Source organism: Vulpes lagopus, chromosome 19, assembly GCF_018345385.1.
Source record: "Vulpes lagopus strain Blue_001 chromosome 19, ASM1834538v1, whole genome shotgun sequence".
Taxonomy (NCBI): domain Eukaryota; kingdom Metazoa; phylum Chordata; class Mammalia; order Carnivora; family Canidae; genus Vulpes; species Vulpes lagopus.
Genome location: NC_054842.1, coordinates 11,218,620 through 11,235,054, shown reverse-complemented (window position 1 = coordinate 11,235,054; position 16,435 = coordinate 11,218,620). Strand labels below are relative to the sequence as shown.

General features: G+C 37.4%; 1 protein-coding gene across 1 annotated transcript in view; it reads left to right on the top strand.

The window, feature by feature from the left end:
* Positions 1-16,435, top strand: part of ULK4 (unc-51 like kinase 4) — a 595,478-nt gene that overhangs the window by 225,746 nt on the left and 353,297 nt on the right. The window lies entirely within an intron of this gene.

The following is a 16,435-nucleotide window of genomic DNA, read 5'->3' as shown; positions in this document are numbered from 1 at the left end:
ACATGTTTCAAGAGAGAGAGAATAATTATTTTTTAGGGTTAGAAACTTTCTACCAATTTTTTATGGATATCTTCTTCTCCTCCTCCTCCCCCCTCTTTAAAAGTGCCTTAAAACTTGTATAGTTTAACAAATAGTTGCAAAGCCAGTGCTCAAGAAATTGCCACTCAGTTAAAAAACCATGACTGTAGCTTTGAATTCCCCTCAATCATGATTCCTTTCCTCCTGGGAGAGGGGCCACTATCCTGACTTTCATCGTAATCATTCCTATGCATTCCTTGGTAGGCCTGTCTATGCATTCCTAAACAATATAGATTGGTTTTGCCTGCTTTTGTACTTTCTGTCTGTACTCTATGTGTTCATTTGTGACTTGTTTTGCTCAGTGTCTGTAGGACATCCATGTTGTAAGTATCTCTATGGTTTAATTTTTCATTAGTGTATTGTATCCTAATGTTGAGTATATGCAGATACCACAATTTACTTACATTTTCTGGATAGACATTAGGCTCTTTCTGGTTTTTGGCATTTACAAAATATTGCTCTGGAGATTCTTGTGAATATATTTTGCACCACATAAACATGCAATATTTCTAGGATACATACATAGGAATGGAATTAGTGGTTATAGAATATTTACAAACTCATTTTGTCTAGAAAATGCCGTAGTGTTTTCCAAAGAGGTGGTACTAGTTTATATTCATACCAGCAGTGCAGTATCTGATTCCCACATCCTTCTCAACTCCTATTATTTCAAGCTTTTTAATGAATGAATATATAATGATATTTCACCATAGTTTTAAATGGTAGGATCAAGACTACTAATGTGACTAAGTCATTTTTCAAACATTTATTGGCTGTTTGAGAATTTTTTAAATGAAATGCTTGTCCAGCTGTTTCTGTGATTTTTGATTTTGACTTCTGTGTCATTTTTCTATAACTTACTGAGTATGTATAAATCTCCTTTAAGGCAATTATGAATTTATATCGCGCTATATAATTCAGTTTTTGTTTTATGTATTTTGATGCCATGTTATTAAGTGCATGAAAATTTAAAGTTATGTCATTTTATGAAATTGATCTTTGTTTCATTGTGAAGTGACCTTTATTTCTAGTAATGCTTTTTACCTTAAGGCCTCTTTTGTCTCATTTAGTATAATCACACACATACTATCTTTTGTTTAATATTTGCTGATGTATCTCTTTCATTTTTTTCCTTCCAACATCTCTCTATCCTTATGTTTTAGATCTGTGTCATGTAAATATCATATAGTATTTAAAAAAATCTTATCTGACCCATATTTAACTTTCACTGGAGCATGTACTCCATTTACATTTACTGTAATTGTTAGTATATTGGCCATCATTTTACCGTCTTCTTTCAGACTTTGTCATATATATTTTCTCTTTTCCCACATCTAATTTATTTTTCTTCCTAATGACTTACATTTTTTTCATTAATTTTTTCTCTGCAGAAGATTGGCATTTAGGTACTCCTTGTTCTTTTACTGCTTATCCTAAAATTACATTATCCATATTAACTCTTTAAAAGCTGAACTTAAAAGAAGCTCTCTTTTCTTTAAGTAAAATACCTTTAAATAAAATATAGACGATAGGTCTGAGATCATAACTTCCCAGGGGAGTCTCCTCAGCAGTTCCCAGGAGTATTAATGTATGTGGAGGGGTTGGTGACTAGATCTGATTGCTCCATTACTCTGAGAGTGTAATTCTCAGTTCCCAGCTCAGGGTAAGAGACTATACAAAACTGCATCTGCTGGGGAGTCCTGGACTCACATCTCTCTCTCTGGCCCTCGTGGCCTCACTGGAGCTTGTGCTTGTCTTATTGGTAGGCGCCTCCAGGGCACAATCAGGTATGCACTCATGTGTTCTACTCCACTCTGTAGTTAAGGCTTTCATTCAAGAAATTGGTCTGAAAGTTCCCCCACTGTCTTTTTCAGATCTTAAATACTTTTAAGATTTTGTTCTTTTATATTTTATCTGGCATTTTGCACTGTTTTCAGTGAGAGGGTTAATTCAAATAACCATACCCACTATTACCAGAAACTATTGTTATGGTCACTTTTTCAGCAGTGATTTCTCAATTTTTCATTGAGCTCTTACTTGGTCCAGTGTTGCTTATTGATTTTTTATCCTACTGAACAATAACCCCATGGATAATTTGTTAAGATCCAGTATTTTTAAGTATCTGTGCTTATATGTATGCAGACATTTAATTAGTCTATTTACTAAACATGAAATGTCATCATAATAGCTACAGCCCATATTATGATAGGAAAGGCACCACTGCAATTCATGGTCTTCGTAAAAAATATTTTTTAATGCTATAACCCATGGGAAATCTTCTAATTACCACTTCTTGGGCATGACTGGAATATATGAAATTGAAGATCCAGCACTCCAAGGAGCATTACATTGTTTGAAATGTTAGCACAAACTGTGTTCAAGGCTGCTGATCAATACTTTATTATATGGAAGTGATTACATGCATTTAATTCTTGATGAGCACAATTGCTAAACTCCGATTCTTTCCGGAGTTTAGACCATTTGGTTCTTTGGAGTTGGAAATCAACAGTGTGGCCTACAGAGCAGTAAAAAATATACAAGGATTTGATTGTATAAAGAATTTGTTCCCATTCATGGGGGTTTCAAAAAAATTTAATAGCAAAGGGAAAAATAAAAGTGATTCTTTATTAGAAAGTTCTGGCAATAATATACATAAGTTGCTAAAATATATTTCAGTTTCTTTAAAAATCTAAACTAAATGGGCATCACTTTTTTAAATGGAGTCCTGCCCTTTTGTAAATTTTTAGGCTAACACCTGGAGGCTAATAAATATTGAATAATTTATCTTTAATTAAACCAGATTTTTGAATTAAGAGTTGGTGAGGATATTAGGTGTGGAACTCTCAAAAGCTTCTAGTGGGAATGTAAGTTGGTACAAATACTTTGGAAAACTGGTAGTGGCTATTGAAGCCGAATGTAGGATATACCATGAGTCAGCAATTTCACCTCTAAATTGTACATTCAATGGAAATGTGAATGTATGTTCTCTGAAATACATATAGAAGGCTGGTCATAACTCCAAACAGGAAACTATTCAAATGTCCATCATCAACAGTCTAATGGGTAAACAATTTATGGACTAGTCATATGATGGAATGCTATGAAGCAAAGAATATGATTTATAAGTATGCTTAAGAAAATGGATAAATCTCACAAAGTTAATTCTGAGACAAAGATGGCAAATACAAAATATCATAATACAGTTGCATTAAATTTAAAAACAGGGTTGTTTCATCTATTACAAGTTAGGATAGTGGTTATTCCTGGGGCAGGTAGTAACCGGAAGGGGGGGCTATAAGGGAGCTCTGCAATGTTATCGCAAAGTCTTTTTTTGATCTGGGTGCTAGTTACATGAGTCTGTTAATCTTGTGAAAGTTAACTGAGACATATGCCTAGAATTAGTATACCTTTATATATGTATGTTATATTGAATAAAAAGGTTGCATAATATAAAAGTATTTTTCAAAAATAAGTTAAAAAGTGTTTAGATCTTGGTAAATATAAGCCTTTTTTTTTTTTTTTGCAAAGTAACTGATATGAATTAGCATATCTCTTAATCAGTCACTGGTATGGACTTATATTCTGTATTAGTTTCCTATTGCTTCTGTAACAAATTATCAAAACTTCAGTGACTTAAAACAACACAAATTTATTATGTTGGAGTTTTGGAGGTCAGAAGTACAAAGTGGGTCTTTGGGAGTAAAATCAAGGTATCAGCATACCTGTGTTCCTTTTGGAAGCTGTAAGGGAAAAATTCTTTTTCTTTGCCTTTTCCAGCTTCTAGGGGCTGCCTGTATTCCTTGGCTTATGGCCCCTTCTTACATCTTCAAAGGTGGCAGTGTAGCATCTTCAAGTATTCTCTCTCTCTGACTTCTGCTTTTTTTTTTTCTTTTTTCTAGAGAGAATCTTAAGTAGGCTCTATGCCCAGCATGGACTGCAACACGGGGCTTGATCTCACAATCCTGAGATCATGACCTGAGCTGAAATCAAGAGTTGAATGCTTAGCCAACTGAGCTACCCAGCAGCCCCCCTGACCTCTGCTTTTGTTGACACATCTCCTTCTCTGACTCTTACCCTCCTTTCTCCCTCTTATAAGGAAATCTTTTTATTATATTCAGCCCATCTGTCTAATCCAGGATAAACATCTCAAGATCCTTGACTTAATCACATCTACAAAACCACTTTGCTGTGTAAGATTAGAAATGATCAGGTTTCAGGGATAAGGATGGTGGGCATTTTTCTGTGTACCACAAATTCCTATTTTAATCAATGGCTTCATTACAGAAATTATTTTGGTGCTCATGTTATACCAGACTTGGTCAGTGTAAAGCCTTTCAAGTTGGCTCCTACATGCCTGTGCCATTCCCCATCATTTTTTTGAGTTAATTTTTTTTTTTAACTTTCTGACATAGCAAGATATTCTTGCCTCAGCTTTTAGCTTCCCTGCTCTGAGCTAGTCATTTCCCAGTCAATTCTCTGAGGAACCCTGATTCCTTTTCATGGAACATGGCATTAGTTGGTTAGGGCCCTATGTGTGATCCTCCTTCCTAGGATGTCTTAGCTTTTGGGAAATGTCTACATAAAACAGAGCTAGGAAATGGATACATATATATACACATATGAATGACACACTCATATGCATGCTTGCATATGCTTGTATGGACACACACACATATCCATATTTTGAAATCATGAGTTCACATTAATACTTTCAAATCCAGTCCATGTCCACATGATTCTTTCTTGCCTTCCCCCATTTCATATTTGTGTGTCCCTTCTTCCTCTGTAAAAATTCTGGCCTCCAACAGCATCATATTCCCTCATTTGCTTAATTGTATAATGCATCTAAAATTGTTACAGAATGACTTTACCCTCGCCAATACAAAAACAAACCTAATGAAGTCAAGGAATCAGGGAGGGAATTCCTCCCTCTCCTCTGCCTCCCAGTTGTCAGCCAGGCATGACTGGGGCTGTGTACTCCATGATACGTGCATAAGGTACTTGGATTGGTTCCCTTCCTCCCCTTTTAGAGTAGTTCTAATACTCACCTGCAATGCAGTTGATTTGTTTTCAGTCTGCTTTTAATTATAGGTTTTCTTTTCCCCTTCCTATCCTTTTTTGGCTTTATTTTTTGAATATGTGTAAGATAATAGCGTTAATAGCATTTCTAAAAGCCAAAGCTCTAGAAAAAGATCTGTTCAGAGCAGTGTCACTTTCTTCCCCTGGGTGGATATCCCCTCCACTCACCTCATGGCTCCATCATACCTTCCCTATGCTTACAGGTAGCTGGCTTCATTGTTTTCTGGTTTCTCATTCAGTGTTTCTGTTTTGTGAAGAGGATAGATATCTTATTTCCGCTCTTTCTTGTACAAAAGGTAACATACTATATTTGCACTTTTTCGTTTCATAATGGATGTTAGAAATTACTCCATTTCAGTTCATAGAGCTCTTCCTGTTTCTTCATTGGAGTAGCATAGTACTTCACTGTGTGTATGTGGGTCATAAGTTATTCAACCCATCTCCTGTGTTGAGATGTTTAGGTAGTAGCTAATATTTTTCAGTTCTAAACAAATAACCTCATGCGTATATGGTTTCCTATGACTAGAGGCGTATCTTCAGGGCCCATTTCCAGAGTGGTGGTTGTAGGATCAAAGGATAAATGCACAGGGCTCACTATTTTGCCTTCCCCTCAGTAGTGTACGAAGTACACAGTAGTGCCTGTGTCTCCCAGTCCCAGTACTGCTAATGGCAGGTGCCAGTCTTCTGAAATTTTGCCAATATCTTATGCCTTGGGAATTCTTTACCATCTTTTTAGGTATTTAATGTTGTAAAGAGGATTTAAGCAAGTTGTGTCTAGTTTTCTTAGTCGTTCTCCTCAAAAAGGGTGCTGTGCATGACCCACTCTGCCATTAGCAGAGGTGGAATTCATGTCTTTGGCATGTTTTCCCTGTATGTCCAATATTACTTTGTGTGGAGGAAAGGGGACTGGCAGTTGGTGTGAACATGTTAATTATTCTGCTGTCTGATGTACTAGATTTTCCAAGGCCTGCTGCAATGAAGGAAGTGGTGATTAATTTTCAAATGTAGGATAAGAATTTTAATTGAGTGCCTAGAATAGTAGACTTCACTTTTCAAATGATATACTTTCATCTATAAAATAAAAAATAGGAAAACCACCCCTCTACAGAAATAACAGTATAAAGCATACTTTCATCATAGATGATTATTTCAGAAATATACTTTCCACAGGTTAGATTGTTGCTTTCTTTCTTTGTGAAGAGAAAAAAATCTGAATATGGTTACATGATTATTTAAAACTGTTGAACTTAATGTTCTTCATTTCTTAAAATGGAAAATCAGTCTGTTAAATGATGAAGTATCATCTCAGGCATCAGTGGCTTTAAGAACAAACAAAAGTAAGGTTTAGCCATGTGAGTGTTATTTACATATTTCAATGCCTTTGTGCTTGTCTAGCTTATGTGTCCTAGAGCTATCAGCATTTCTAAGTCAAAGACTTTCATTTCTTTTGGGACATTGAGGTTCATTAGCAACAAGCAATATACATACATATGCACACTTAGTTTTTGAGTGGGGGGCCCAGTTTTTGAGCAAAGAAATAAAAAGTCCCTAGACTTTGGAATGTGCATTTTTTTAAAAAGGTGAAATACAACTCTTTTTTTTCTGGACAAGTCCTTAGATGATTTTTACCACGGATTAATTTCTTTGTTGATGGAAACAATGCTGCAAGCATCAATTGAATATTAAAATTCCTTGGATTGCTCTATACACAGGTATATTATCCTCACAACTAAAATAAGTAATGAATGATGGAATTTTATGATAGAAATCATTAGTGCAGGGGAGATTGATTAGAGTTGCAATGGTATTTACTTAAATGGTGTCTATGTTGTTTATACATTTTGTGGAAGATTCTAGAAGAGGAGAGCACTGATGAACAAACCATCTAACTTCACAGCAGCAAAAGGTACTCACTATGTTTTATCTCTGATGGTTCAGTTTCTTGTTATTTATTTATTTACTTATTTAAAATTTTATTTATTCATGAGAGATGCACAGAGGAAAAAAAAGAGAGAGAGATGCACAGAGAGAGGCAGAGACAGAGGCAGAGGGAGAAGCAGGCTCACTCTAGGGAGCCTGACGTGGGACTCGACCTCAGGATCATGCCCTGAGCTAAAGGTAGACACTCAGCCACTAAGCCACCCAGGCATCCCAGTTTCTTGTTTTTAATAGGGAGACCTAGTACCAGTGAGCAAAGCCATGCTAATCAAAGGTGTATAGGGATGCTTGGGTGGAGTACTGGGATCTAGTCTCACATCGGATTCCCTGCACAGAGCCTGCTTCTCCCTCTGCCTGTGTCTCTGCCTTTCTCTCTCTGTCTCTCATGAGTAAATAAATAAAATCTTTAAAAAAAAAATCAAAGGTGTAGAACACTGTCTTTGTCATATGCAATGTTGGATATTGTCATGGTTTCCTCATTGTGACTTAAAAGTAATTTGATGGGAATCCCTGGGTGGCTCAGCGGTTTAGCACCTGCCTTCGGCCCAGGGCATGATCCTGGAGACTCGGGATCAAGTCCCACATCGGGCTCCCTGTATGGAGCCTGCTTCTTCCTCTGCCTGTCTCTCTCTCTCTGTCTTTCATGAATAAATAAATAAAATCTTAAAAAAAAATAAAATAAAAGTGATTTGATAAAGAGGGTTTTTAGGTTTTTGCCATTTTTTTTTCTTTATTACTACTTCATCGTTGCCATTTGGATTGGGTTGTCATGAAACACAGATTGAGTTTTATCCTGAGTCAGAGTGCACTCCCCATTTATGATTTTAAAATCAAGAAGCATTCTGTAGCATGATTAATCAGCAATCATTCTTTGTGCCAGTATGATACAGGATTTGAATCTCTCTGGGTCTTTGGCAACCAGCCCCAAGTTTAGATAAAAATCAAGGGGTGTTATGTATAGAATTGTTAAATCATCATTTCGTACACCTGAAACTAATATGACACTGTATGTTAACAACACTGGAATTAAAATTAAAAACTTAGTAAAAAAATTCGTGGGTGTTAAGAAAATAATGAACACTGTTTAAAAGTGTATTTGGAAGAGAGAATGGACAGATCTCTGGGAGGGGTGTGGGTCTCAGATTATGTGGAGGAGGACGTCCTCTTTGTGTGTCAGGCAGTATGGTCTGCTGGAAGACAGAGAAAACCTGTTACCTTGAAACATCTTCCTGGCCTTTTTATAACCATTAGGCCATAGATGGATCTGTACTGGACTTATGCTTCCTTTGTAAGTAGGGTTCTAGGTGTGGCCTTGAAGCCTGGATGCACAAAGCGGCCATGGGCAGAGGGGTAGGAAGGATAAGTAAAATTTGTGTAAATAATGAACAGGCATTGGGTGGGGGCAGGTGAGAGAAAAAAAAAGAGGAAAGAAGGCAGGAACAAAGGGGGGGCCTAGAAGAGGCAGGCAACAGGGCAGGAGCCCCAGAGCTTGTATGGAGAGGTTGATGGGGGGAAAAAGGTGCAGGTGATTCAAACACAACTAAAAACCAGATGTTTAATGTTTAATTGCAAATTGTTGCTGTTGCTGTTAAACAATCTGCATCACTGCAAACCCTCAGTGAAGTCTGGTGTACGTATTGACAACTTGTGAGATTTTAAATTCCGTCCTTTAAAAGGGACTACATTCTGTCTCGGTGTTCATATGATACCTTGAGAAGGTTGGAGATCAGGAAAGACCACCTGAATGACGACAACAGGCAGAAGCTGTTAATTTGGAGCCTGCTGTAGCAAGAAGTCAGCACCATTGCTTGCGTTTGGTAGAGACTCAAAGGCAGGCAGAGGGTGTAAAATCTTCAGTGTTAAAATAAAAAAGGGGGAAGACCTAAAGCCTATTTTTGTTGCCATAGGGAAGCTGGAGACAGACTAATGAGAAACAGGGCCTCCTATGGGATTGGTTGGGGGAGCATAATTGTCATATGGTGGCCGGTCTTGAGTTGGAAGGGGCAGGGTACAAAAAAGAATGAAGCTGGCAGTCAGCCACCAAACCCTGACCATCCTAAGCTGCTGGCAGCAGGTGGGATTTGGCTTCCCTGCTTGCTTCCTGCAGAGACTAGGGGACAGAGTCCTAACTGTCATAGACAGTTGGACCACCGTTCGTTTGTATAATCAGTTCTGAAGCAAACAGCAATAGAAGGTGAGAAGATAATAAAATCCTAGAGTATATAAAAACGCAGAGTCACCAATGAACCATGGGGAAAGTAAATAAACCACTGCGCCTTCCCAGAAATCTGGGAGAGGACTCGAGATTTCTTATAGTGTGCAGGCCTGAGAATTTTATTTAGAACTGGAAGTTTGGGGTGACCTCAGCTGACAACTAGGATACAAAAGCAAATTAGGTCAGTCTTTCTTTCTTTTCTTTTTTTTTAAGATAAATTGCCATTGTGTAGAACAAATACCTTTTAGGTTTCAAAACTTTTTTTTTTAATATTTTATTCATTTATTCATGAGAGATACAGAGAGAGAGAAGGAGAGGGAGAAGCAGCCTCCATGCAAGGAGCCCGATGTGGGACTAGATCCTGGGACTCCAGGATCATGCCCTGGGCTGAAGGCAGGCGCCAAACCACTGAGCCACTCAGGGATCCCTCAAAACTTTTTTTTATACCCTATTCATATTAATAAGATGAATAGAGTTATAGCAGTGATATAATGAGTAGACCCCCCAAAATTTTGGGTCTTTGATTTATGTATTTATTACTCATGTATTTTATAAGTACCTTTTGTAAACCACTTCTTTAGAACAAAGCACTGAGGGGTGCTTGGGTGGCTCAGTCAGTTAAACATCTGCCTTTGGCTCAGGTCATGCTCCTGGGGTCCTGGGATCTGGCTACCTGCTCAGTAGACAGCCTGATTCTCCTGCTCCCTCTGCTCCTAACCACCCTCCCCCAGCCTCTCCTCGTGCACACTCTTGCTCTGCAGTCTTTCTCTCAGATACATAAGATCTTTTAAAAAACTCAAAAAACCTCATAAAGCACTGAAAATACACTAGTGAGCTGGAATAAGACCCTGCTCTGAATAGGTTCAGTACTGGTTGGGAGGAAGAAACCAATGTAATAAAGATTGGACCATGCATGGTTTGAAAAGTGCTGTATTGGTGGTTTGCATGGGGTGTAGCCAGGAGCCCTACTCAGTCTGACAGGATCTGGTGATGATTTTTAGGGATGATTTTATTCTTGAATTAAATCTTGAAGACAGGTAGGAATTAACTCCTGATTGGGCTCCTGGGTGAGCCGTGGGGATTAGAGGCAGATAGAATCTGGTATGCTAAGGGAGAGAAGTGTGAAATAATTTCATGAGTCATTTTAAGGTTTCTCTCCATATTATTTGAGATTCTTAGTGTAATTTACTTGAAAATACTTAATCACAGAGGTATAAAATAAATGCACCCGTCGGTTTTAATGTCTGCCCTCGGAAAGGTTAGTTTGTATGCCATCAGGAATACATCCTCAAGAGATGGTTGGTTAGCATTTGAAAGACTCTAATCAGAAGTTCACACCTGTGAAGTGTCTTCATCTTGATGCTTTTGTTAGAAGGATTATTTTCTTTGGTGAAATGAGTCCATTTTTAAAGCTCTCTGGATTGACTGGAAATATCGGGCAAGTCGCCCACCCTTGGAAGGGTACAAGAATCCAGTGAGCCCAACGAGATGGTACTCTTGGCAACAGACCATGATTTGTTGCTACGTTTTGTACATTGGAAGCCTTTGGCAGTCTGATGAATTCCATAAACTCATTCTCGGAAACATGTTTTGAAATGCATAAGGCAAAATAAACTGCATAGGGATATAGAAGAAATCATTTGTCCTTAAATACAGATATCAAGATACTTTTTTAAAAAAAGAACAAATTTGCCGTGATGCTGGGCCTTAGGTAATCATCAATCCTGTGCTTCTTTCCCCCCTGCCCCACATGCCCCATGATCTGCTGCCTCACTTTGAGCACCCTCTCTGCCTCTGTGTGTGAGTGACTGTATGATTTCCAGGGATTTGGGGCCAGAGGCTAGAATTTTGCTGAGTTTGTCATCATGAGCCAATCTGCTCTCTCAGTGTAGAGTTACTTTCTCCTCTCTGACTGGTATCTTGTTGCTTACATATCCAGGTAATTGTTTTAAGGTTCATCTGGATGTTTTCAAAATAAATTCAGAGTAAATTACTCTAAATATCTCAAAAAATAGGAAAAAAAGGCCTAAGTCATTCTATAGATGAATCTCAAGGACTTTAACTCTTAGCAGCTAGTTACGTCAAGGACAGTGACAACAATAAAATACACCTCCCTCTCTGCCAGGAAACTCTGGCTTACCCACACATTCCAATTTATATAATGTTAATTATTTTACATTTGTGTCCATTTCCCTTCTATCCCTCAGTTGCTATTAAATTTTGATAGTGGTAGTGGTAAAACCCCCATACCGACCTACTGCGAGCTCATCAAAATCATTTGTGTGTGTGTGTGTGTGTGTGTGTGTGTGTGTCTATATGTAGGTCTTCTGTAGGTCTACTTAATATTTGTGTAAATGTTGAGATGTATCAGTTATACAAATTTTTTTCTTGCATTTTTTGGAAGTAGATTTATTAAGCCTTCTGATTTGTATGGGAATATATTGAAATGTTTCACTTTCTTAAATTTCTTTTGTTAAATTTTCTTTGAATTTTCTGCTAAAATTCTACTCCAAGAACTGTTTCTTTGCTCTACACTCCCAAATAACTAACATTTTAAAACTTTAATTTTCATCCGTTCTTTTTTTTTTTTTTTTTAATTTTTTTTTTTTAATTTTTATTTATTTATGATAGTCACAGAGAGATAGAGAGAGGCAGAGACACAGGCAGAGGGAGAAGCAGGCTCCATGCACCGGGAGCCCGACGTGGGATTCGATCCCGGGTCTCCAGGATCGCGCCCCGGGCCAAAGGCAGGCGCCAAACCGCTGCGCCACCCAGGGATCCCTCATCCGTTCTTTTTTGCTCAAATCATTGTATGTTTAATTCTAAGCAAACATTTTTCCCAAAGATATGTGGTCTTTTTCCTTGTTAGGGTTTTAAAACCAGCCATCTTTCCCTGAAAACCATATATTATTTTGATTTATGTAGTTATTGAATAGAATATAATTAAAATGGATGAAATTGTTTTTCAGTTTTTATCTCCCTTGCCTTGCTTGAATTGCTAAGCATCCAGACATTTTCAGTGTAATTTTATTTCTATTTTTCACTCTGTGTCTTTATGGGTAGTTTTCATTTGATAATGTAATCAACTGTCATTGTTCAGCAAAAATATGAATTAAAGGTGAATAGTCAAATAATCTTCTGAATTGTCTTGTAGTCTTCATTTACATATTGTAGCAAGCATTTTATTTCTCCATTACTATCTTGTACCTGTTTACTTCTAAAGGATCATTCTCAGTTGGAAGGATTGAATTTGTATCATCCTGAGATACAACAATAATTGCCTTCAGTCAGTCAAAGGAAAACTGTTAATTAAAAAATTAAATGATTTTATAATGAACTAGATTTCTTTTTTTAAAACTGATGAAATATATTTTTATTTTTTTAAGATTTTATTTATTCATGAGAGACAGAGAGAGAGAGGCAGAGACACAGGCAGAGGGAGAAGCAGGCTCCCTCTGGGGAGTCTGATGCGTCCGGGATCACAATCTGAGCCAAAGGCAGACACTCAACCACTGAGCCACCCCGGTGCCCCATGAAATATATTTTTAATACTGAAATTTACATTTAAAATGTATTTAAGGCTATATTGTTTCAGGCTACAGAGTGTCATGCTGTCAGATCTTTTTTTGCAAGTAGATTGCTTTCATGAAATACAGTGATAAGAAATTTACACATTCTACTTTTGAACTCTTGAAGTCAGATCTTCAATGAGTATCTTTGAACATGTCACGTAGACATGGAATTGCTGGGTTGCAGGGTGTGTTCATCTTCAGCTTTGGTTGTTGTGAAATTCTTTATCCAAGTTGTATTGGTTTACTGATTTACTGTGGTATGCGAGTACCTATTTTCCCCTAGTTTTGCAAGTTCTTGATATTAATATGATTTCTTAACTGGGTATATGTATCTCATTGACACACATTTTCATTTCTCTGACGATTAGTGGGTTTGAGTAGTTTTCACATGTTTGTTTGTTGGCTATTTGTGTATTCTCTTTGGGGAACTACTTGTTCCTGTCTTTTATCCAGTTTTGAGAGTTGTCTTTTTCCATTGATTTCTTTTATTCAGCATATTAATCCATTGTCAAATATGGAGATTGTAGAACTTCTTTGAAGTCAGTGGCTTTTCTTCTCATTTTGTTTATGGGGACTCATCTGATACAAATGTTTTTTAAATTTTCGTTTGTACTTTTTAGATGTTATTTAAGAAGCCCTTTCCTACTTTATATTACAAAACTATGCTCTCATATTTTCCTTTAAAAGCCATTTTTTTTTTAAACTGGTAGATATTTAATCCTCCGGTAATCTTTTTTTTTTTTTTTTTAAGTGTTCTCTGGTATTATTTTTTTTTACCAAACAGATAGCTAATTATACCTATAACTTTAAATGAATAGTCTATATGTTTTTGCACTGTTGATAATGCTCTTATATGCCTCTTGCTGAGTTCCCATATGTGTCTATTTCTAGGCTCTCTGTTGCGTTCCTTAAATCTCTTTATCTAACCCCTATGCTTGTACCACTTTATTTCCATCTGTTACAATAAACCTGGAAACTTGGGAGAGTAAATCATTCCTGCCCACAATTTGTTGAAAATTCTTTATTCTTGTTTTTTTTCCCCATTGTTGAAAACTAACCTCTGTGCTCTAGAGCCAAAATGTAACAGAATGACATCATTAGGGTATAAAGATGGGAGACACTTTATTACTTTGCCAGGCATGGGAGGCTGTAGCAAGCTAATGGCTCCAAGACTGTAAGCCTACCCAGAGTATGAGACTGAGGGGTTTTATAGGAAGATACAGGGTCTGAATGGTTTTGATAGGAATCTGGTACATGTCCTGCTGGCTGTCTCCATCATGTCTTTAAGGTGTTCTCATGACTAACACTGGTATGGCCATCTGAATCTTGTTATTAAGTATATACTGAAGTGACATCAGTGAGATGTCGGGGTCAGCTCAATGTCAATATTGATACTGAGTTCCTGGAACCAAGGATTCTACAAAAAAAACAAGTGAGGGGAGGGAGCAGCTTCAAAAATGAGGAAGAGAAAAATTTATTCAAAGTTAAGCCTTGTTCACCCACTAGTGTGTCCCTTTTGATTTCCATCCATCTTTCTGTTTCTATAACAGTATCACTACTTTGCAAATACATTGTGGAATCAATATGAAGAGTTTATGAAAACCTCCTTGGAATATACATTAGAATTATGGGTTAATTTGAGGAGAGGTGACCTCTCGGAGTCTTCTCATCAATGACTATGTGTTACACCTTCATTTATTCCTTCTCTGATAAGGAAAAATGAGTTTCTGCCCTAATATCATTTTTTCTTCTCTGAAGAACTGCCATAAAAAAAAAGATTTTATTTTCAAATAATCTCTATATCCAATGTGGGGCTTGAACTGACAATCCCAAGATCAAGAGTCACATGTTCCTCTGACTGAGCTGGCCAAGTCCCCCGCTCTGAAGACCTTTTTAAAACATCTCTTGCAAGGCAGGTCTCCTGGCAGACTTTTTCTTCTGTTTTTGTTTGTGAGAAAATCTTTATTTCTTCCTTTACTTTTGAGGGATAGTTTCACTCAGAATTCTAAGCTGGTGTTTTTCTCTCTCAACACTTTGAATATTTCACTTCCATATGATCTATCAGGTAAAATGAACTGATAAATGAATCATTAGTGCGAGGTTTTACGTGTGTGAAGCTTGAAGCCGCATCGTGTTCATGGTTTGCTGAACCTGTGGTTGCAGAGGCTGCAATTCCCTCCAGAGTCCTTGTTTTCATCTCTTCTATTGTTTTGGGTTTCTCTAATAACTCCTTCTGACATAAAGCCCGTGTCTTGCAACTCTCAGTTGTCATCTGTGTTATCATACAGGAGCCATGTCAATGTCATAGTAAGCTGTGGCGGGAGAGGAAGTGTCCCACAGTCCTACAGAATTCTTTCTGTGAGCCTGTGCATTTGACCTCGACAAGTCCTTCTCAATTGTTTCCCTCCACAGGGGAGAGAGGAAGGCTTAGAGGGTGCCAGAGTTGGGTCTGTCCTTCCCGTGTCAGTTAGGTTCTGGTAAAATAATGACCCCTGTGTCCAGGCCTTTGTTAAGGAGAAAAGAATGCTCTGAGCCTGTTTCACAATGGTTAATTTTTTCCTCCTTCTGCTGGAATCATGAGAGGTTCACCTCTGATCTTTACCCTGAGAATCTAGTGAGGATTCTGGAAAGTAAACTCCTGGGTGTGTGGAAGATCCACTAAGACTGGGTTCAGGCTCTGACAAATTCTCAGTGACTTTTGCAGTTCTTGTACCTGTTGCTGGCTCCCGTGACGATTTATGTGCCCACTAAGCTATGATTCTCTGTATTTGCCTGGCTCTTTGGTTTTTGGGACAGTTGTTTGTTCCATGACCTCAGTTTTCTGAGGTGTCTGAGAAGAGTTGTTGATTTTGTTTGTTTAGCATTTTTCTTGCTTTAAAGATGATTGTGACAACTCTGAAGCTTTTTTTCAGAAGTCTATCGATGATCATACCTGTAAATGTTTTCTGCATTTTTTCCTATAAAAGTCATAATATCATAGATTCCTTAGAATTTTATTGTAGTTGTAGATCGTATCTTATTTCTGTTATTTAATTGGTCAATGTAGTCTTATAGGAATACTGATGATTTTTGTCTGTTCATCTTCTCTCTGATGATCTTGCTTTTTGGCCATGCTTAACTGTTTTTCAAACTTGAATTGGAAACTTAGATCACTTATATCAGTCCTACTTATCCAAAATCTTTAAGATAGGTGTTGATCATGTTAATAGGTGTTAATAGTAGGATACATTTCTTTCCTTGGCATGGTTTTTGCTTTTGGTATAACTGCAAGTTTAGAACTGTCCAGATTCCTCAGTGCAGCATGATGTCTATGTTTTGAGTGATGTGACATCACTTAATGGAAGAGGGTAAACAAAACATCTCTAGTTCTTAGGGTTCTTGCATAAATATCTAGATACAATATTATACATAAGCTTATTACATAAGGTGGAGCTAGAATAGGTTGACATTGATGGGCTGTTATCCATGTTGTGAAGATCTTTACCTGTGGAGGGCTTCCTTTCATTGGTTTAGACAGCAAGATGGTATTGTTGGGCTGTGATCCGTTTCTCCT